Below are 22,386 nucleotides of genomic sequence, written 5' to 3' on the forward strand. Positions count from 1 at the left end.
TCCATGTTCTTTTGTCAAGTGTATTTATGTATTCTAAGAGAGAGAGAGCATAAGCAGGGGAGGAGCAGAGAGAGAGAAGCAGAGAGAGAGAGAGAGAGAGAGAGAGAGAGAGAGAACCCCAAGCAGACTCCACACCAGTGCAGAGCCCACCATGGGGTTTGAACTCACAAACCTGTGAGATCGTGACCTGAGCCAAAATCAAGAGTCAGATGCTCAACTGACTGAGCCACCCAGATGCCTATTTCACTTTCATTTTTAAAATTCCCTTTATTCTTTGTCATAAAATTATTCTTATTTTATGATTTATTTTTAAGAGTAGCACTAAACTCTGGGGTAACTTCCTCCAAACAAGGGAAGTTAGAGCATTTGTCCCTCAGATTTCCCTGCAACATTCCTATGGCATTCATAAATGCGTCCTCAGACTTTTCATGAAGGCATTCCAAAAAGAAAAAGCCAATTTCACATCAGAATATTTAGGTGATATTGTGGCCTGAACTAGACCTGTGGAGGATAAAGGATTGTAAAAAGCAATGGGAATGGGAGGCTTCATCATCAAACATTCTTCCAAAGTGGTGCCTTTCAGTACACTTTAAGGTAATATGTCAACATGACATTTTTTTTATGTGTGTAATGAAGAGACCTAAAAGGAACCATCATGAAAATAACATGGTGATGTACATGGAGAATGCAAAGAGCAAAACCCCTATAGTCTTCATTTTGAAAGGATTGACACTGAAATGTCTTCACCCATTGCCTAACTCGCATTCTTAACAAGGGCAATATTGTCCCCTGGCAAGAAGGCAAAAATTGGTTCATAGGGGAAGGTAAAAAGATATTAGATACTACAGTGACTTGTGGACCTCTAAAGGACCACGTATACAAACAGATACACAGTGTGTATGTACCACTAAAATTTCATAGGCATAGAAAGTGATTAGGAAAAAAAATATCTAAGGTTGAGAAATTGGCTAGCTCATATTTCTATCAGAAGAGTCTTTAAAAATCCTCCATATCTAATGCATGTGACTCGGTCAGAAAACCTACAAACTCTCGGTTTTTTTTCTAGAAATTCACTCATTTGTCATTTATTCATACAACAACTAGGTTTTAAGTGCCAACTATGTGTCACAAACTATACTATGCATTAGGATTTTATGGTAAAGAAGGCCTTGCCCAAGAAGCTGATAACCAGTAGGATATTCAGATACTCAGACATGTAAGTGGGTAACTGTGATATATACTTTGATTTAAAAAAATTACTACCACTTGTTGGGATCCCACTGGAAGGGGAGGGTAATATAAATTTGGTAGATCAAGGAAAGCTTCTTGAAGGACATGGTAACTATGAATACAAGTGCTTTAGGCAGTTGAAGCAGATTATACAGCATTTGAAATCAAGACAAAGGATGCTATGTTCAGGAAATGAATGTAATTAGTTAAAATCAGTATGGTTGGTAGGGTAGATAACATTCAAAAATTGTCCAAAAAGTCCATCTCTCACTGGGTGCACATGCCACTCCATCCATCAAAAGATGTCTATTTCCTGCCCCTTGAAACTTGGCTAGCCTGTGATTCACCAATAGAATGCAACAAAAATCACTCTGGGACTTATAGGCTCAGGGTGCACATACTAAGAGGAACACTAACTTCTATTCCTAGCTCTTAGAAGTCGGCTACCATACTGTAAGGCAATCCAGAAAATCCTGCTGAGGGATGGGAGTCATGTGAAGAAATTCTATAGAATGAAAGCAAGAAGGAGGAATATATAGGATATATAATAGGAGAATGAGACATCAAACATGTACATTTTCTTAAACTTTCTGTGTACCAGTTGAGTGCAGATGAGTGAATGACCTCAGCTGAACCACAGAAAACAAAACCAGACAGCTGAGCCCAATCAACATACTGAATCTAATGTTTTTGGTTTAAGCCACTGAGATGTAAAGAAGTCCAGTTGCTGAAACATCTGGAGTATAGTGTGTAGGGACAGAGTTGGACAGGTAAGCAAGAACTAGGTAAGTAAAGGTCTTAGGAGTTTCATTTAAGAGTTTAAACTTTTTTTTTTTTCCTGTGGACAAGGGGTACTCTTTGAAGATCCTTTAGAATGGAGTAATGCCATCAGGATGAAATTAGACAGGCTAGGTGGGATCTTCCCCAGACAGGAGCAACCAGGTTTGTGAACTCTAGGCAGGTGGCTCCTAATGGTAACTGATTCTTTAATAAGAGCTAACCTATAATTTAAGGACAAAGACTGAATTTCCCACTCAAGTACTCTTTTCCTGAGATTCTAAAGGTGAGAATGTAAAGGTGGTGGAACTTTTCTTTTTTTTTTTTTAAATGGGTAACTGCTAAAAGCATCGAGTCAAAATTGTGATCTGTCAGGGTGCCTGAGTGGCTCAGTCGGTTAAGCATCAGACTTGATTTCAGCTCAGGTCATGGTCTCACGTTTTGTGAGTTTGAGCCCCGCATTGGGCTCTGCACTGATAGTGTGGAGTGTGGATCCTCCTTGGGATTCTCTCTATTCCCTCTCTCTCTCTCTGCCCCTACCCCTCTTGCTCTCTCTCTCAAAATAAATAAGTAAACGTAATTTAAAATTTTAAAAAATTATGGTCTATCTCCAGAAAATGGTTAGTATCACTTTATACAGATTTTGTATAATTGTGAGGTAATAGTAAATATATATTGGTCTCTGTCCCTTGTTCCTGTCACAGAGCTCCTAAAACCTTTGTAAATTCCTAAATGATAAGAATACTAGGAGGATCTTTTGTTCTAATATTTGGTCTTTGACCCCAGTTCCTGACACAAGGAACATAAGTTCCTGGGTGCTAGTAGTCTTTTATTCTAATGAGGCAACTCTAGGCTCCTGGATGGCTCCTAGATGAGGAGTGGTCATCTGAAAGGCCAAGCCATAATTAGAAGCTTGGGATGTTCAGCCCCACCCTTATTATCTTCAAAAGGGAAAGAGGCTGAAAATGGGGTTAATGATGGGGTGATGCCTACATGATGAAACCTCCATAAAATCCCAAAAGTATAGGGTTCAGAGAGCTCCCAGGTTGGTGAACTCATCCCCTACTGGGAAGGTGATGCACCCCAAGTCTATGGGAACAGAATCTTTTGTGTTCATGACACTCTCAGACCTGACCCTATATATCACTTCATCTGGATGTTTCCTTTATCATGTCCTTTAATAAACTGGTAGATATAAGTGTTTCCCTGAATTCTATAAGCCATTCTAGCAAAGTAATCAAACATGAGGAGGGGGTAGAGAAATCCTCTGATTTATAGCCAGTCAGTCAAAGTACAGGTAAACAACCTGGGCTTGTGACTGGTGTCTGAATTAGGAAGTGAGGTCAGTGTGGGGGTGAGGGGAGAATTGCCTTGTAGGACTGAAACCTTACCCTGTGGAATATGATACTATCTCCAAGTAAATAGTTTCAGAATTGAGTTGAATTATAGGACACCATCTGGTATCACAGAGAATTTCTTGGTGTGGGAGAGGAAAAACCTCCACACAATTTGTGGCCACAAGTGTCAGAAGTGAAGTGTTCTCTGAAAGGTAAAGGAGACTATGGGAAAGAACACATAGTAGGGAAGAAATATGTGGTAGAAAGAACTGGATATTTTCCTGCATAGGAAAGAAAAAATGGAGTTTTCCTTAAAGAATAATGAACTGTCATTCCAACTTTATATAAATACAGAATACATTTATAAAAACAATATAAATAAAGGTATACTTTTACTCCACTAGGTTAGGGTAAGACCATGATATTTTTTAATTCCTTTATTTAAACTACTGGGTAAAATAGGGGCACCTCGGTGGCTCAGTTTGTTAAGTAACTGACTTCGGCTAAGGTCATGATCTCACAGTTTGTGAGTTCGAGCCCAGCATCAGGCTCTATGCTGACAGCTCAGAGCCTGGAGCCTGCTTCAGATTCTGTCTCCCTCTTTCTCTGCCCCTCTCCAACATGTACTCTGTCTCTCTCTCAATCTCTCTCAAAAATAAATAAAAATTAATTTTTTAAATAAAAAAATAAACTATTTTACTGAGGTAAAATTAAAAAATATTTGTTTTTAAGTCTTAAACGTCATATGTATAAATTTCTCAATAAACCCTGAAAACTGCCATCTTGAAATATAGAATATTTCTTACCAAAAATTATAAAATTTGTTCAGGAAATTTCTAACAGAAGTGATATAATTTAGCCACTTTTCTTAGATCTTTAAGCTATTTATTATTAAATAACATTTAGGATTTACAATGTAGTGGGTTATTTACAAATATTATATACTTAAACATCATAATAGCCTTGTGGGATAGGGTATAATAATAATTGTCATTTTGTTTAGATTAGAAGTAAATAGAGATTAAATAATTTGTCCAAGGTCATAGGGGTACTGAAAAGAAATAGAGATAAATAGGCTAAGTAACTTGCTCAGGGTCACAGGGTTAGTATGTATTAGAACCACAATTTGAACACAGGCCAGCTAGCACTAGTCTTTGTAACTGCTAACCTGTACTGTTTCCCTAAATTTATCCTTTTTAACAACTAAAAAATTTCACATAAATCATGAATACAGATGGAACAAACACATAGCAATAAATGAAGAGTAAGGTACCAAACATTCCAAAATCTCAGACTCCACCTCTGTAACATGGGTAAATAACAGTGTGATATTAAAGAATTTTAAAGTGGATCAATAGACATAATATATGAGAAGCCTTTTATATTGTATTGGCTCAGCTTCTCAATAGATGTTCTTCACTAGTATTGTTGTATGGAAAGCATGCAAGATTTAAGAACAAATGTTAGCTGATCTTTACAGTAAAGAGAGTAGTTCATAAACCATTATATTTTATTTAGCCTATTATTTCAAAGTTTAGCCTTTTAGATAAATGACTTTGTGGTGAGGTAATCAATAAAAAACAAATTATTTTCTGTGGCTTCTTATATAAAAGGTAAAACTTTCGAAATTCAAAAAAAAAATATTTTACTTACTAGGCACTACTCCAGGGTAAAAGTCATTCTTTAAATGAAAAGTCACTTCAGAAATATCCAGCTAAACAAACATAAATTCATGTACTTGTTAATCATTAATAGCTTAAGACCTCACTTCATTTGGACTAATCCAATACCTATATCTGTGAATTAACAATTTTCATCATTTTTCTCTTGTTGGTTTCTTCTTAAAAAGAAAAATAGCTAAATTTCATGATAACTAGCAATAAAAATTAACATCAATAATATTAGTTTCCTAGAATAACTAGGATTTAAAATAATCAATCCAATATCTATTTTCAATACCTACAAAAACATTACAAATAAATGTGTATTTTCTACCAAGCACAAGAGGAAAAAAATATATTCTATGTTATATACTAGACAACTAGATTTAAATGTACTGCAGTATGCTTTTCCCAAAAGAAAAAAGAAAGCCTTAATATTGCCAAGAAATTGTGATGGAGTCATTTATCAATCATTCTTCCTGTTTAAACATATAGAACATTTGGCTTCCTCTAAAGAGAACTGCTGGCATTATTACAGCAGTTCCTGACAATATTTTAAATAAGAGAATATTAGGAAGAAAAGATGGAAAATTTTAGAAATAGATGTAATTTTTTATTTCACCAAGTTTTATGTTTGTTGTTTATATTTCCTTAAGCATAAACATAAAGCAAGTGCAGATAAATTCTTTCTATTCCTACATCACAATTTCTCATGCAATTAATATGATCAGTTCAAGAAATGTTCAACATTAATAGTAAATCAAGGTAAGTATTACCCAGTGTATCACCAATTTGTTAGGCCCCTTGAAAAATCTTTGATATGAGTCTGGTTTAACATAATAGAATTAATTTGGTCAAAATCTCCTCCCTTTTCCAATTAGATAACTGTAGAGGAGGGGAATTGATTTGGTCAAGGTCAGGAAGATGATTTGGTCACATTGTCAAAACTTGGAGCTATATGTGAGAGGAGAATAAGTTGTCTTCAGTTGTGACAAACATACCCTGATAAAATATACACAGCAACAATGGTAGTTGCAAGAATTGTCTCAAATACCACAATTTTGAAAAATTTAATCTAGAACTTCATATTGGATCAGAAATTTATGATTACCTTTTTCCTATGGTAAAGGCCTCTCCCCCTCCTCCTCCAGAATTACCCAGGTATGTATACAGAAGTAGTCTTCATTCTATATCATAAATTATATTTCTCATGATGCTTGACACACACTGTTTAAACATACCTCTTCTCCTTCCACCCCACCCCCATTCTAGACATTGCTCTGATATGATCAGGAACTAGTGCCTAGTGCTGTTTGGAAACTAGGAGACCTGAATCCTTACTCAGGTACTTGGTACCTTCTTCTGGAGAAAATATTCAGAAAGAGCACTCTGAGTAAATTCAAACTATTTAATCTCTATTCTCACATGTGACAGCTGGACTCTTTTTGCCTGGTTCCCAGCAATGCCGCCCTAATGCCTAAAATAACACCAATCCACTGCCATCCACTTCTTCCAGGCCCACAGTCAATAATTAGGTCTCTAGGTCTTATTGCTATAATGATAAATAGAAACATGGAAATAAATCAGTCTCTCACCATTTTATTCCCAATATTTAGTTATTTATTGAATGAATGAAGAAAATCAAAGGGGAAGGGTATGTTTTTCAGGAATATCATCACTCCTCAAATGGAGAAAAAGTATGGAAAATCAGGTTGGACAACTAAGCAATAGATCTTGGAGATAACTGAGTAAAAGAACAGGTTCTGGGTCACCAAGATCAGGGTTAAAAGTTACTCAGATATCAAATTTCATAAGTAAAATGAGTAGGCCAAGTGTGTGAGGGAAAAGCAGAAAGTCAAAAACCTAGTAAGTATGTTAGTAATACTTCTAAAAAATCAGATGTCTGGGAACTGGGAGGAGACAGTACATATGAGGATGGGGGGCTAACTGTTGGGGAGACAGACGCCTAAGAGTAAGGAAGCCAGAGCATCAGGCAAATAAAGCAGTCTGTATTAAAGAGGTCTCTTTGGTATCTTCCACCAAATATAATAGAACTGGGCCAAGAGCACATGACCGAAGTCACTTGTAGGTACCATGAGAGTGGTGTTTATAGAGACCCTGTTTGCTTAAAGTATGCCACTTCCAGTTATGACTATAAGTAGGAAACTTAGATCACAGGCATTCACAGAAATCACTGTGAATGTCATTCCAGTGACATTAAAGGGCAAGGTGACATCAAGTGATACATAAATTATAAGTGGATTTTCCAAAGTTGGTAGAGAATTATGACTGCACAAAATATTTTCACTAAAATCCATGCATTCATTCCTTCAGTACATATAAGGCACCTCCTATATGTCATGTGCTATTCACAATAGACATGATCTATGCCCTCATGAGTCCATGATGAGAGACTGGGAGAAACAGATACATAATGGGATTCAACAGGACATATGTGCCCTTATATTATGTATCTAGTACCAAGAAAACAAAAAGGGGGTTTGGTTTATAGGTAGGGATTTTTTTTAGATTGCCTGAGTATTTTCAAATAGAAAAATGGAGGAACATACATTCCATCCAAATGAACATGGGTCAGTATATGAACATGTGAAAAGATTTCGCTGAGGCTAGAACATAGTTGTATAGCGGCAAAAGGCAAAACAGAACTAGAAAAATAGGTTGGAGCTAGATTGGGAAGAGCCAAGTGTGTCTTGAGGTCTTAAAATACAATTAAAGATTTTAAAACAGAAATAAAATATCAAGTCATTTTACAAAGATTACTATAAAAGGGGGAGGGACCAACATGGCAGAGAAGTAGGGGGATCCAAAATTCCCTCGTCTCACAAACAAAGCAGTGTTGAAGCTAAAGGACTTTGAACTCCAAGAGTTCAGGAGGAAAAGAGACAGTCGCACTTCCAGGGACCCACCGGGACAACCTGACAGGCCATAGGGCTACTTAAACAAACAAATCAAAGCATACCTAGTGGAAGGTTCAAAACATCACTACAAGTAGGGAGATAAAGTAACCAAACTTACAACAACAGCTAGCAAGTAACACTCTCCAAAAAACACCTCCTGAAGGGCCAGACACTGGACAGTGTATGACCCCTCTTTAATATAGTAGTACTCACAGGTGCAGGACACATAACAAGCTTTTAAAACACATAAGGGACAGAAAACTAGCCAAAATGATGAAACGGAAGAATTCCCCTCAAAAGAAATTCCAGTAAGAAATGACAGCTAAAGAATTGCTCAAAACATATATAAACAATATAACTGAACAAAAATTTAGGATAATAGTTATAAGATTAATTGCTGGACTTGAAAAAAGCATAGAAGAAAGCAGAAAATTTATTGCTGCAGAAATCAAGAAACTAAAAATTAGTCATGATGAATTAAAAAGTGCTGTAAATGAGGTGCAAAATAAACTATAGGCAATGACAGCCAGAATTGAAGAGGCAGAGGGAGAATAGGTGAAATAGAAGATAAAACTAAGGAAAAAGATGAAGCTGAGCAAAAGAGAGATAAAAAATTAGATCACGAGGGGAGAATTAGAGAACTAAGCGACTCAATGAAACAGAACAATATCTGTATCATAGGAATTCCAGAAGAAGGAGAGAGAAAGGGGCCAAAGGTGTGCTTGAACAAATCATAGCTGAGAACTTCCCCAGTCTGGGGAAGGAAACAGACATTTAAATCCAGGAGGCACAGAGAACTCCCCTCAGACATAACTTGAATCGAACTTTTGCACAACATATCAGAGTGAAACTGGCAAAATACAAGATAAAGAGAGAATTCCGAAAGCAGCCAGGGATAAACGAACCTTAACCTAGAAGGGTAGACACATAAGGGTAGTAGCAGACCTATCTACTGAAACGTGGCAGGACAGAAAGGAGTGGCAGGAAATTTTCAATGTGATGAACAGGAAAAATACGCAGCCAGGAATCCTTTATCCAGCAAGCCTGTCATTCAAAATAGAAGGAGAAATAAAGGTTTTCCCAAACAAACAAAAACTGAAGGAATACATCACCATTAAACCAGTCCTGCAAGAGATCCTAAGGGGGACTCTGTGAGTATTGCAAAGACCACAAAGGACCAGAGACATCACTACAAGCAGGAAACCTACAGATAACACAATGACTTTAAATCCATATCTTTCAATAATAACACTGAATGTAAATGGACTAAATGCTCCAATGAAAAGACATAGAGTATCAGAATGGATTAAAAAAACAAACGACCCATCTATTTGCTGTCTACAAGAGACCCATTTTAGACATGAGGACACCTTCAGATTGAAAGTGAGGGGATAGAGAACCATCTATCATGCTACTGGAAGTTAAAGAAAGCTGGAGTAGCCATACTTACATCAGACAACCTACATCTTAAACTAAAGGCTGTAACAAGAGATGAAGAAGGTCATTATATCATAATTACGGGGTATATCCATCAAGAAGAGCTAACAATTATAAATGTTTAGGCACCAAATTTGGAAACACCCAAATATTTAAAACAATTAATCACAAACATAAGCAATCTTATTGGTAAGAATGTGGTAATTGCAGGGGACTTTAATACTCCACTTACAACAATGGACAGATCATCTAGACAGAAAATCCATAAAGAAATAATGGCCCTAAATGAAACACTGGACTAGATGGACTTGACAGATATATTTAGAACTTTTCATCCAATAAAGCAGCAGAATATACATTCTTCTTGAGTGCACATGGAACATTCTCCAAGATAGATCACATACTAGTTCACAAAACAGCCCTCAATAAATACAAAAGAATTGAAATAATACCATGAACACCTTCAGATTACAATGCTATGAAACTTGAAATCAACCACAGAAAAAAGTTTGGAAAACCTCCAAATGTAAGGAGGTTAAAAGAACATCCTAATAAGGAACAAATGGGTCAACCAGGCAATTAAAGAAGAAACTAAAAAAATATATGGAAACAAATGAAAATGAAAACACAACAATCCAAACCTTTTGGGATGCAGCAAAGGTAGTCCTAAAAGGAAAATACATTGCAATCTAGGCCTATCTCAAGAAATAAGAAAAATCCCAAATAAAAAATCTAACAGCACACCTAAAGGAACTAGAGGAGGAACAACAAAGAAAACCCAAACCCAGCAGAAAAAGAGAAATAATAAAGATCAGGGCAGAAATAAACAACATAGAATCCAAAAAAACAGTAGAACAGATCAATGAAACTAAGTTGTTTTTTTGAAAAAATAAACAAAATTGATAAACCCCTAGACAGACTTCTCAAAAAGAAAAGAGAGAAGACTCAAGTAGATAAAATCCTGAATGAAAATGGATTTATCACAACCAATCCCTTAGAAATATAAGCAATTATCAGAGGATACTATGAAAAATTATATGCCAACAAACAGGATAGCCTGGAAGAAATGGACAAATTCCTAGACACCCACACATTACCAAAACTCAAACGGGAAAAAGCAGAAAATTTGAACAGACCCAAAACTAGTGGAGAAATTGAATCAGGTATCAAAAATCTCCCAACAAATAAGAGTCCTGGACCAGATGGCTTCCCTGGGGAATTCTACCAGACATTTAAAGCAGAGTTAATACCTATCCTTCTCAAGCTGTTTTAAAAAATAGAAATGGAAGGAAAATTTTCAGACTCATTCTATGAAGCCAGCATCACCTTGATTCCTAAACCAGACAGAGACCCCACAAAAAAGGTTAACTATAGGCCAATATCCCTGATGACTATGGATACAAAAATTCTCCAGAAGATACTAGCAAATCGAATTCAACAGCATATCAAAAGAATTAGCCACCATGATCAAGTAGGATTCATTCCTGGGCTGCAGGGCTGGTTCAATATTCACAAATCAATCAATGTGATATATCACATTAATAAAAGAAAGGATAAGAACCATATGATCCTGTCAATAGATGCAGAAAAAGCATTTGACAAAATACAACTTCCTTTCTTAATAAAAACCCTCAAGAAAGTTGGGATAGAAGGAACATACTTAAACATCATAAAAGCCATATATGAAAAGTCCACACCTAATATCATCTTCAATGGGGTAAAACTTAGAGATTTCTGCCTGAGACCAAGAGCACAACAGGGATGTACTATCTCACCACTGTAATTTAACATAGTGTTGGAAGTCCTAGCATCAGCAATCAGACAACAAAAGGAAATAAAAGGCATCAAAATTGGCAAAAAGTCAAACTTTCACTCTTCACAGATGGCATGATACTCTACATGGAAAACCCGAAAGACTACACCAAAAGACTCTTAGAACTGATACATGAATTCAGTAAAGTTGCAGGGTACAAAATTAATGTACAGAAATAGGTTGCATTTTTATACACCAATAATGAAGCAACAGAAAGAGAAGTAAAGAAACTTATCCCATTTACAATTGCACCAAGAACCACGGAATACCTAGGAATAAATCTAACCAAAGATGTAAAAGACCTATATGCTGAAAACTATAAAAAGCTTATTAAGGAAACTGAAGACACAAAGATATGGAAAAACATTCCATGATCATGGATTGCAAGAATAATGTTAAAATGTCAATACTACCCAAAGCAACCTACACATTCAATGCAATCCCAATCAAAATTGCACCAGAATTCTTCTAAAAGCTAGAACAAGCAATCCTAAAATTTGTATGGAACCACAAAAGACCCTGCAGAGCCAAAGTCATAGTGAAAAAGAAAACCAAAGCAGGAGGCAACACAATCCCAGATGTTAGCCTCTATTACAAAGCTTTAATCATCAAGACAGTATGGTATTGGCACAAAAACAGACACATAGACCAATGGAATAGAATAGAGAACCCAGAATTGGACCCACGAATGTATGGCCAACTAATCTTTGACAAAGCAGGAAAGAACATCTAATGGAAAAAAAGTCTCTTTAACAAATGGTGCTGGGAGAACTGGACAGCAACATGCAGAAGAATGAAACTAGACCACCTTCTTACACCATACACAAAAATAAACACAAAATGGATGAAAGACCTAAATGTGAGACAGGAAATCATCAAAACCCTAGAGGAGAAAGCAGGCAACAACCTCTTTGACCTCAGCCACAGCAATTTCTTACTCAACACATCTCCAAAGGCAAGGGAATTAAAAGCAAAAATGAACTATTGGGACCTCATAAAGATAAAAAGCTTCTGCACAGCAAAGGAAACAATCAACAAAACTAAAAGTCAACCAATGGAATGGGAAAAGATATCTGCAAATGACATTATCGGATAAAGGGCTAGTATCCAAAATCTATAAAGAATTTACCAAACTCAACACCCAAAAAAACAAATAATCCAGTGAAGAAGGGGGCAGAAGACATGAATAGACACTTTTCCAAAGAAGACATCCAGATGGTCAACAGACACATGAAACGATGCTCAGCATCACTCATCATCAGGGAAATACAGTTCAAAGCCACACTGAGATACCACCTCAGACCAGTCAGAGTGACTAAAATGAACAAATCAGGAGACTATAGATGCTGGTGAGGATGTGGAGAAATGGGAACCCTCTTGCACAGTTGGGGGGAATGCAAACTGGTGCAGTCACTCTGGAAAACAGTGTGGAGGTTCCTCAAAAAATTAAAAATAGAGCTACCCTATGACCCATAAATAGCAATACTAGGTACCCAAGGGATACAGGAGTGCTGATGCATAGGGGCACGTGTACCCCAATGTCATAGCAGCGCTTTCAACAATAGCCAAATTATGGAAAGAGCCTAAATGTCCATCAACTGATGAATGGATAAAGAAGATGTGGTTTATATATTCAATGGAATACTACTTGACAATGAGAAAGAATAAAATCATGCCATTTGCAGCAACATGGATGGAACTTGGAAGGTATTATTCTGAGTGAAATAACTAAGTCAGATAAGGACAGATATCGTATGTTTCCACTCATATGTGGATCTTGAGAAACTGAACAGAAGACCATGGCAGAAGGGAAGGGGGAATAAATAGATACAAACACAGAGGGAGGGAGGGAAGCAAACCACAAGAGACTATGAAATACAGAGAATAAACTAAGGTTGGATGGGGGCATGGGGGAGAGGGAAAATGAGTGATGGGCACTGAGGAGGGCAATTGTTGAGACAGGCACCAGGTGTTGTATGTAAGCCAAGTTGACAATAAATTATATTCATAAAAAAAGAAGGATTATTATAATGGCAGTAGAGGAGATAAGTTCTATTTGGAGGGACAACTGGAGGCAGAGAGAATAGTAGGTAGTTGTTGGGGGAACTTAAGTGACATGATGGACTTTGATGGAAATGAATGGCTGCTCAACTCATTTTGGACATAGAATGCACAGTCTTAAATGATTGACTGAATGTTGTAATAAGTGGTAAAAAGGACTTAAGATTTACAGATCATCTTAGGTGACTATATGGATGATAATGACACTAACCAAAGTGGGAGAAAGAAGAAAGGAAGGGTGAAGGGAAGGGAATGGTGGAAAAAGGGAATTGGCTTTGAGACCTGCTAAATTTGAGGTGCTCACAAGACATGCAAGTTGGAATGTCCTATTTTATGAGGTAGTCTAAATTAATAGTTATTGCCTTGAGATAATGTCAGTAGTTCTAATTAAATTCATTTAAATTTAAACAAAGTAGTTAAAATTGAATTCAGGCCATAAATATTGTTAAGTATGTTGGGTGTATAAGTCTAACCAAAAGTTCTATTATTTACTCTTAGATTACAAAACATTATTGATATGAAAAAAGTAGTAATGTGGAGAGAGGGAAGATGGCGGAGTAGGAGGACGCTGGGCTCACCACGTGTCTTGCTGTTCACTTAGATTCCACCTACACCTGCCTAAATAACCCAGAAAACTGCCAGAGGATTAGCAGAACGGAGTCTCCGGAGCCAAGCGCAGACGAGAGGCCCACGCAAGAGGGTAGGAAGGGCGGTGAGGCGGTGCGCGCTCCAGGGACTGGCGGGAGGGAGCCGGGGCGGAGGGGCGGCTCACCGGCCAAGCAGAGCCCCCGAGTCTGGCTGGCAAAAGCGGAGGGGCCTGACGGACTGTGTTCCGACAGCAAGCGCGACTTAGCGTCTGGGAGGTCATAAGTTAACAGCTCTGCTCAGAAAGCGGGAAGGCTGGAGGACAAAGGGAGGGAGAGCTGCTGAGCCCCTGGATGACAGAGCTCAATTTGGTGGGAAACAAAGGCGCTCGCCAGCGCCATCTCCCCCACCCATCCTCCAGCCAAAATCCCAAAGAGAACCAGTTCCTGCCAGGGAACTTGCTCGCTCTGCGCAAACACCCAACTCTGTGCTTCTGCGGAGCCGAACCTCCGGCAGCGGATCTGACTCCCTCCCGCTGCCACAGGGCCCCTCCTGAAGTGGATCACCTAAGGAGAAGCGAGCTAAGCCTGCCCCTCCTGCCCCCATGCACCTTGCCTACCCACCCCAGCTAATACACCAGATCCCCAGCACCACAAGCCTGGCAGTGTGCAAGTAGCCCAGACGGGCCACGCCAACCCACAGTGAATCCCGCCCCTAGGAGAGGGGAAGAGAAGGCACACACCAGTCTGACTGTGGCCCCAGCGGTGGGCTGGGGGCAGACATCAGGTCAGACTGAGGCCCCGCCCACCAACTCCAGTTATACACCACAGCACAGGGGAAGTGCCCTGCAGGTCCTCACCACTCCAGGGACTATCCAAAATGACCAAACGGAAGAATTCCCCTCAGAAGAATCTCCAGGAAATAACAACAGCTAATGAACTGATCAAAAAGGATTTAAATAATATAACAGAAAGTGAATTTAGAATAATAGTCATAAAATTAATTGCTGGGCTTGAAAACAGTATAGAGGACAGCAGAGAATCTGTTGCTACAGAGATCAAGGGACTAAGGAACAGTCACGAGGAGCTGAAAAGCACTTTAAACGAAATGCAAAACAAAATGGAAACGACGACGACGGCTCAGATTGAAGAGGCAGAGGAGAGAATAGGTGAACTAGAAGATAAAGTTATGGAAAAAGAGGAAGCTGAGAAAAAGAGAGATAAAAAAATCCAGGAGTATGAGGGGAAAATTAGAGAACTAAGTGATACACTAAAAAGAAATAATATATGCATAATTGGTATCCCAGAGGAGGAAGAGAGAGGGAAAGGTGCTGAAAGGGTACTTGAAGAAATTATAGCTGAGAACTTCCCTGAACTGGGGAAGGAAAAAGGCATTGAAATCCAAGAGGCACAGAGAACTCCCTTCAGACGTAACTTGAATCGATCTTCTGCACGACATATCATAGTGAAACTGGCAAAATACAAGGATAAAGAGAAAATTCTGAAAGCAGCAAGGGATAAACGTGCCCTCACATATAAAGGGAGACCTATAAGACTCGTGACTGATCTCTCTTTTGAAACTTGGCAGGCCAGAAAGGCTTGGCACGATATCTTCACTGTGCTAAACAGAAAAAATATGCAGCCGAGAATCCTTTATCCAGCAAGTCTGTCATTTAGAATAGAAGGAGAGATAAAGGTCTTCCCAAACAAACAAAAACTGAAGGAATTCGTCACCACTAAACCAGCCCTACAAGAGATCCTAAGGGGGATCCTGTGAGACAAAGTACCACAGACATCACTACAAGCATAAAACATACAGACATCACAATGACTCTAAACCCGTATCTTTCTATAATAACACTGAATGTAAATGGATTAAATGCACCAACCAAAAGACATAGGGTATCAGAATGGATAAAAAAACAAGACCCATCTATTTGCTGTCTACAAGAGACTCATTTTAGACCTGAGGACACCCTTAGACTGAGAGTGAGGGGATGGAGAACTATTTATCATGCTACTGGAAGCCAAAAGAAAGCTGGAGTAGCCATACTTATATCAGACAAACTAGACTTTAAATTAAAGACTGTAACAAGAGATGAAGAAAGGCATTATATAATAATTACAGGGTCTATCCATCAGGAAGAGCTAACAATTATAAATGTCTATGCGCCAAATACCGGAGACCCCAAATATATAAAACAATTACTCATAAACATAAGCAACCTTATTGATAAGAATGTGGTCATTGCAGGGGACTTTAACACCCCACTTACAGAAATGGATAGATCATCTAGACACACGGTCAATAAAGAAACAAGGGCCCTGAATGATACATTGGATCAGATGGACTTGAAAGATATAGTTAGAACTCTGCATCCCAAAACAACAGAATATACTTTCTTCTCGAGTGCACATGGAACATTCTCCAAGATAGATCATATACTGGGTCACAAAACAGCCCTTCATAAGTTTACAAGAATTGAAATTATACCGTGCATACTTTCAGACCACAATGCTATGAAGCTTGAAATCAACCACAGGAAAAAGTCTGGAAAACCTCCAAAAGCATGGAGGTTAAAGAACACCCTACTAACGAATGAGTGGGTCAACCAGGCAATTAGAGAAGAAATTAAAAAATATATGGAAACAAACGAAAATGAAAATACAACAATCCAAACGCTTTGGGACGCAACGAAGGCAGTCCTGAGAGGAAAATACATTGCTATCCAGGCCTATCTCAAGAAATAAGAAAAATCCCAAATACAAAATCTAACAGCACACCTAAAGGAAATAGAAGCAGAACAGCAAAGGCAGCCTAAACCCAGCAGAAGAATAGAAATAATAAAGATCAGAGCAGAAATAAACAATATAGAATCTAAAAAAACTGTAGAGCAGATCAACGAAACCAAGAGTTGTTTTTTTGAAAAAATAAACAAAATTGACAAACCTCTAGCCAGGCTTCTGAAAAAGAAAAGGGAGATGACCCAAATAGATAAAATCATGAATGAAAATGGAATTATTACAACCAATCCCTCAGAGATACAAACAATTATCAGGGAATACTATGAAAAATTATATGCCAACAAGTTGGACAACCTGGAAGAAATGGACAACTTCCTAAACACCCACACTCTTCCAACACTCAATCAGGAGGAAATAGAAAGCTTGAACAGACCCATAACCAGTGAAGAAATTGAATCGGTTATCAAAAATCTCCCAACAAATAAGAGTCCAGGACCAGATGGCTTCCCAGGGGAGTTCTACCAGACGTTTAAAGCAGAGATAATACCTATCCTTCTCAAGCCATTCCAAGAAATAGAAAGGGAAGGAAAACTTCCAGACTCAGTCTATGAAGCCAGTATTACTTTGATTCCTCAACCAAACAGAGACCCAGGAAAAAAAGAGAACTACAGGCCAATATCCCTGATGAATATGGATGCAAAAATTCTCAATAAGATACTAGCAAATCGAATTCAACGGTATATAAAAAGAATTATTCACCATGATCAAGTGGGATTCATTCCTGGGATGCAGGGCTGGTTCAACATTCGCAAATCGATCAACGTGATACATCACATTAACAAAAAAAGAGAGAAGAACCATATGATCCTGTCAATCGATGCAGAAAAGGCATTTGACAAAATCCAGCACCCTTTCTTAATAAAAACCCTTGAGAAAGTCGGGATAGAAGGAACATACTTAAAGATCATAAAAGCCATTTATGAAAAGCCCACAGCTAACATCATCCTCAACAGGGAAAAACTGAAAGCTTTTTCCCTGAGATCAGGAACACGACACGGATGCCCACTCTCACTGCTGTTGTTTAACATAGTGCTGGAAGTTCTAGCATCAGCAATCAGACAACAAAAGGAAATCAAAGGCATCCAAATTGGCAAAGATGAAGTCAAGCTTTCGCTTTTTGCAGATGACATGATATTATACATGGAAAATCCGATAGACTCCACCAAAAGTCTGCTAGAACTGATACATGAATTCAGCAAAGTTGCAGGATACAAAATCAATGTACAGAAATCAGTTGCATTCTTATACACTAACAATGAAGCAACAGAAAGACAAATAAAGAAACTGATCCCATTCACAATTGCACCAAGAAGCATAAAATACCTAGGAATAAATCTAACTAAAGATGTAAAAGATCTGTATGCTGAAAACTATAGAAAGCTTATGCAGGTAATTGAAGAAGATATAAAGAAATGGAAAGACATTCCCTGCTCATCGATTGGAAGAATAAATATTGTCAAAATGTCAATACTACCCAAAGCTATCTACACATTCAATGCAATCCCAATCAAAATTGCACCAGCATTCTTCTCGAAACTAGAACAAGCAATCCTAAAATTCATATGGAACCACAAAAGGCCCCGAATAGCCAAAGTAATTTTGAAGAAGAAGACCAAAGCAGGAGGCATCACAATCCCAGACTTTAGCCTCTACTACAAAGCTGTCATCATCAAGACAGCATGGTATTGGCACAAAAACAGACACATAGACCAATGGAATAGAATAGAAACCCCAGAACTAGACCCACAAACGTATGGCCAACTCATCTTTGACAAAGCAGGAAAGAATATCCAATGGAAAAAAGACAGTCTCTTTAACAAATGGTGCTGGGAGAACTGGACAGCAACATGCAGAAGGTTGAAACTAGACCACTTTCTCACACCATTCACAAAAATAAACTCAAAATGGATAAAGGACCTGAATGTGAGACAGGAAACCACCAAACCTTAGAGGAGAAAGCAGGAAAAGACCTCTCTGACCTCAGCCGTAGCAATCTCTTACTCGACACATCCCCAAAGGCAAGGGAATTAAAAGCAAAAGTGAATTACTGGGACCTTATGAAGATAAAAAGCTTCTGCACAGCAAAGGAAACAACCAACAAAACTAAAAGGCAACCAACGGAATGGGAAAAGATATTTGCAAATGACATATCGGACAGAGGGCTAGTATCCAAAATCTATAAAGAGCTCACCAAACTCCACACCCGAAAAGCAAATAACCCAGTTAAGAAATGGGCAGAAAACATGAATAGACACTTCTCTAAAGAAGACATCCGGATGACCAACAGGCACATGAAAAGATGTTCAACGTCGCTCCTTATCAGGGAAATACAAATCAAAACCACACTCAGATATCACCTCACGCCAGTCAGAGTGGCCAAAATGAACAAATCAGGAGACTATAGATGCTGGAGAGGATGTGGAGAAACAGGAACCCTCTTGCACTGTTGGTGGGAATGCAAGTTGGTGCAGCCACTCTGGAAAGCAGTGTGGAGGTTCCTCAGAAAATTAAAAATAGACCTACCCTATGACCCAGCAATAGCACTGCTAGGAATTTATCCAAGGGATACAGGAGTACTGATGCATAGGGGCACTTGTACCCCAATGTTCATAGCAGCACTCTCAACAATAGCCAAATTATGGAAAGAGCCTAAATGTCCATCAACTGATGAAGGGATAAAGAAATTGTGGTTTATATACACAATGAAATACTACGTGGCAATGAGAAAGAATGAAATATGGCCTTTTGTAGCAACGTGGATGGAACTGGAGAGTGTGATGCTAAGTGAAATAAGCCATACAGAGAAAGACAGATACCATATGGTTTCACTCTTATGTGGATCCTGAGAAACTTAACAGAAACCCATGGGGGAGGGGAAGGAAAAAAAAAAAAAAAGAGGTTAGAGTGGGAGAGAGCCAAAGCATAAGAGACTGTTAAAAACTGAGAACAAACTGAGGGTTGATGGGGGGTGGGAAGGAGGGTAGGGTGGGTGATGGGTATTGAGGAGGGCACCTTTTGGGATGAGCACTGGGTGTTGTATGGAAACCAATTTGACAATAAATTTCATATATTAAAAAAATAAATAAATAAAGATTTATTACAAAAGAAAAAAGAAGAAAAAAGTAGTAATGTAAAATGAATATGACAATTTCAACCTAGTCATGGCCATACAGAAAATTGCCAATAATGTTTAAGATTTAAACCTATCAGCACAAGCACTAATGTTTATAATCCATTCACCATGTAATTGTGAATAGCAAGAAAAAATAAATTATTAGATACCATCCCACATGCATCAACTTTACCATGTATTAAAGACAAGGTCTTCTCAAAGTTTAAGTGAGGCAACCCACCAAGCAATGGCAGAAATTGCTGGAACCACTGATTACTCATACTTCATCAAGTCTTACCACTTCTAATTATTTAAACTCAATTATGAGTATATATGTGAATATAATATAGTTTGAAATACTAAATACTTTTTAAAAACAGATGTGTATATTATTGTGTATATATATATATATATATATATATATATATATATATATTCATTCTAAACCATCTTCCCTGACATTCTATATTACAAAGATTAACATTTGTTTTTAACTTTCACTTACCTTTCTGTTAAACAGCAGGTAATAGGCAATACCAGTATTTAGCTAAGCAAGAAAGTGAATTGGGAGATGGTTTCCAAATTTACTGGAATATTATTACTGAAATGCCATTTCATGGAAATTTCACTTGACTTATCATAAGAATACAATCCAGAAAAAGTTTTATGCAAAAACTAAATGATTTGTTTGCTCCAAAACCTAAAATTATGTGTGTCCTAAGGGAGACAAGCATAGTTTTATTTTTACCAACCTTAGTTAATTGGTGGGATTTTTATATATTTTTGGCACTACAAATAATTGCCATATATAATTATAATATGTCCAACAATTCCTTCTAGTAAGTCACTGTGGTTATTACCATGGATCTAGATAATTAAAACAGAATGAAAAACTGTTATAGCCCCACAAGGAGTCTTCTCTTGGAGTCTATGAAACGCTGGAATTTAAAATGCTTTGTGCATCATCTGTGACCAATGAAAAGACCTTTCCATAATTTTAGCTGTAAGCTGACCCAAAAAACAAATCAGAACACCTTCTGGAAGATGACAGCTGGTCAACAAATCCAAAGTGTCTGCACAAAGTTAGTTTAAGCTAAGGACAGTTACATGCAAGGGCACTGAAGACAATCTGAAATAAATTGAAAATCTAATCTCCTAATTAGATGATGTATTTATTCATGGAACACACCCAAAAAGATAAACAGGTCATTAAAATGTATGTTTACATTTACTGTAAATTCATGTACCTTTTCCTTCTTAAAAATTAATGGCATAAATATTATCATTATTTAATGGAAGCTAACTGAATACCTTATTATGTTGATAGCAAATCATAAAACCAGCAGAATATATCCTCATGGTATAAAGTGTTTAAAATTATTCTGTACACTAGTTATAAGTAATGATTACACACATTTTTATCTGTATGTAATGATTATCCTCCTAAGGAGAATTGTCTTGAAACTTCAAGAAACTGCAAGTTCTTTGCTTATTTGTTTGGAGAATATAAACATTATAACAATTACAAATATCAATTAAACTTATTATAAATATGTATTATAAAATACCAGTTAAATGTATAGTTATACGAATGATTTAATGGTTAATTTGAAAACTCACATTTTAAAAGATAACTAGCAGTTTCTTACAAACACATATAATTTATAGCCAAAACAATAAGAGAAATTAAGCTTTATATTGACCCATGTTGAAAAATTACATTTCTAAATGCCCTTTTTCTTTTCTGCATTAAAAGCAACTTAGTCACTTTATCTTTATTTCCACAGAAGTGCATGGAATAGTACTGACATGGACCTAACCACTCGCCAGGTGGCACACACAGTTGTGATTGTGTTCACAGCATGCTCTAAGGGCCCCATACAAATCTAAGCCTGCTTGGAAGTTTAATAGGCATCCCAAACATAACATGCCCAGCTCCATATTCCAAACCTTCCCCTCCCTTAGCTTCTCCCATAAAAATTAATAGTCACTGTATCTTCATTGGCTCTGATAAAAACCCTGGGACTCATTTTTAAATCCTCTCTTTCACCCCATATCCAGCTTATCAAAAAATACTATAGACTCTCATCAAAAAATAAAAATCTTACCATTTAGCCTCTATCCCATTGCATGCTGGCCCAGAATATCTTTACACATCTCTTGGATTATTGAAATTAGTTCCTAACCAGTCTGCCATCTTCTATCTACCCTTAACCCCTCTGACAGTCTAATTTCCACACAGAAGTCACAGAGATCTTATGTAAATCAAATCAGGTAATTCTCAAAATCCTCCAACAGTTTTCTAGCATTCTTGGAACAAAATTCAATGTCCTCTTTACTACTGTCTAGAAGGCCCTAAAGTCACACCCTTTTTGGTCCCCAAGTACCTAACTTTATTTTCTCCTCTTCTCTCTAAGCTCACCTACTTTATTTATCCTGGATTCCTTGCTGAAACATTTTGGAGATGTTCTCTTCTTAAGGGTTTTGCATTTGCTGTTCCTCCAGCTCTAATTCTCGTCCTTAATTCTCCATGTGTCTCACTTCCTCAGCTACTTCAAGTTTTTGTTATAGATCACCTTCTCAGAACAGTCCTGGATTTTCTCTTTAAACCTGAAGCCACCCTGCACTCCATTTTCCTATGCCCTGCTTTA

General features: G+C 37.6%; 1 protein-coding gene across 2 annotated transcripts in view; it reads right to left on the reverse strand.

Moving 5' to 3' along the window:
- The window catches only part of SPAG16 (sperm associated antigen 16), a 1,016,466-nt gene that overhangs the window by 830,798 nt on the left and 163,282 nt on the right, over window positions 1–22,386 (reverse strand). The window lies entirely within an intron of this gene.

This window comes from Panthera onca, chromosome C1 (assembly GCF_046562875.1).
Source record: "Panthera onca isolate mPanOnc1 chromosome C1, mPanOnc1 haplotype 2, whole genome shotgun sequence".
Classification (NCBI taxonomy): Eukaryota; Metazoa; Chordata; class Mammalia; order Carnivora; family Felidae; genus Panthera; species Panthera onca.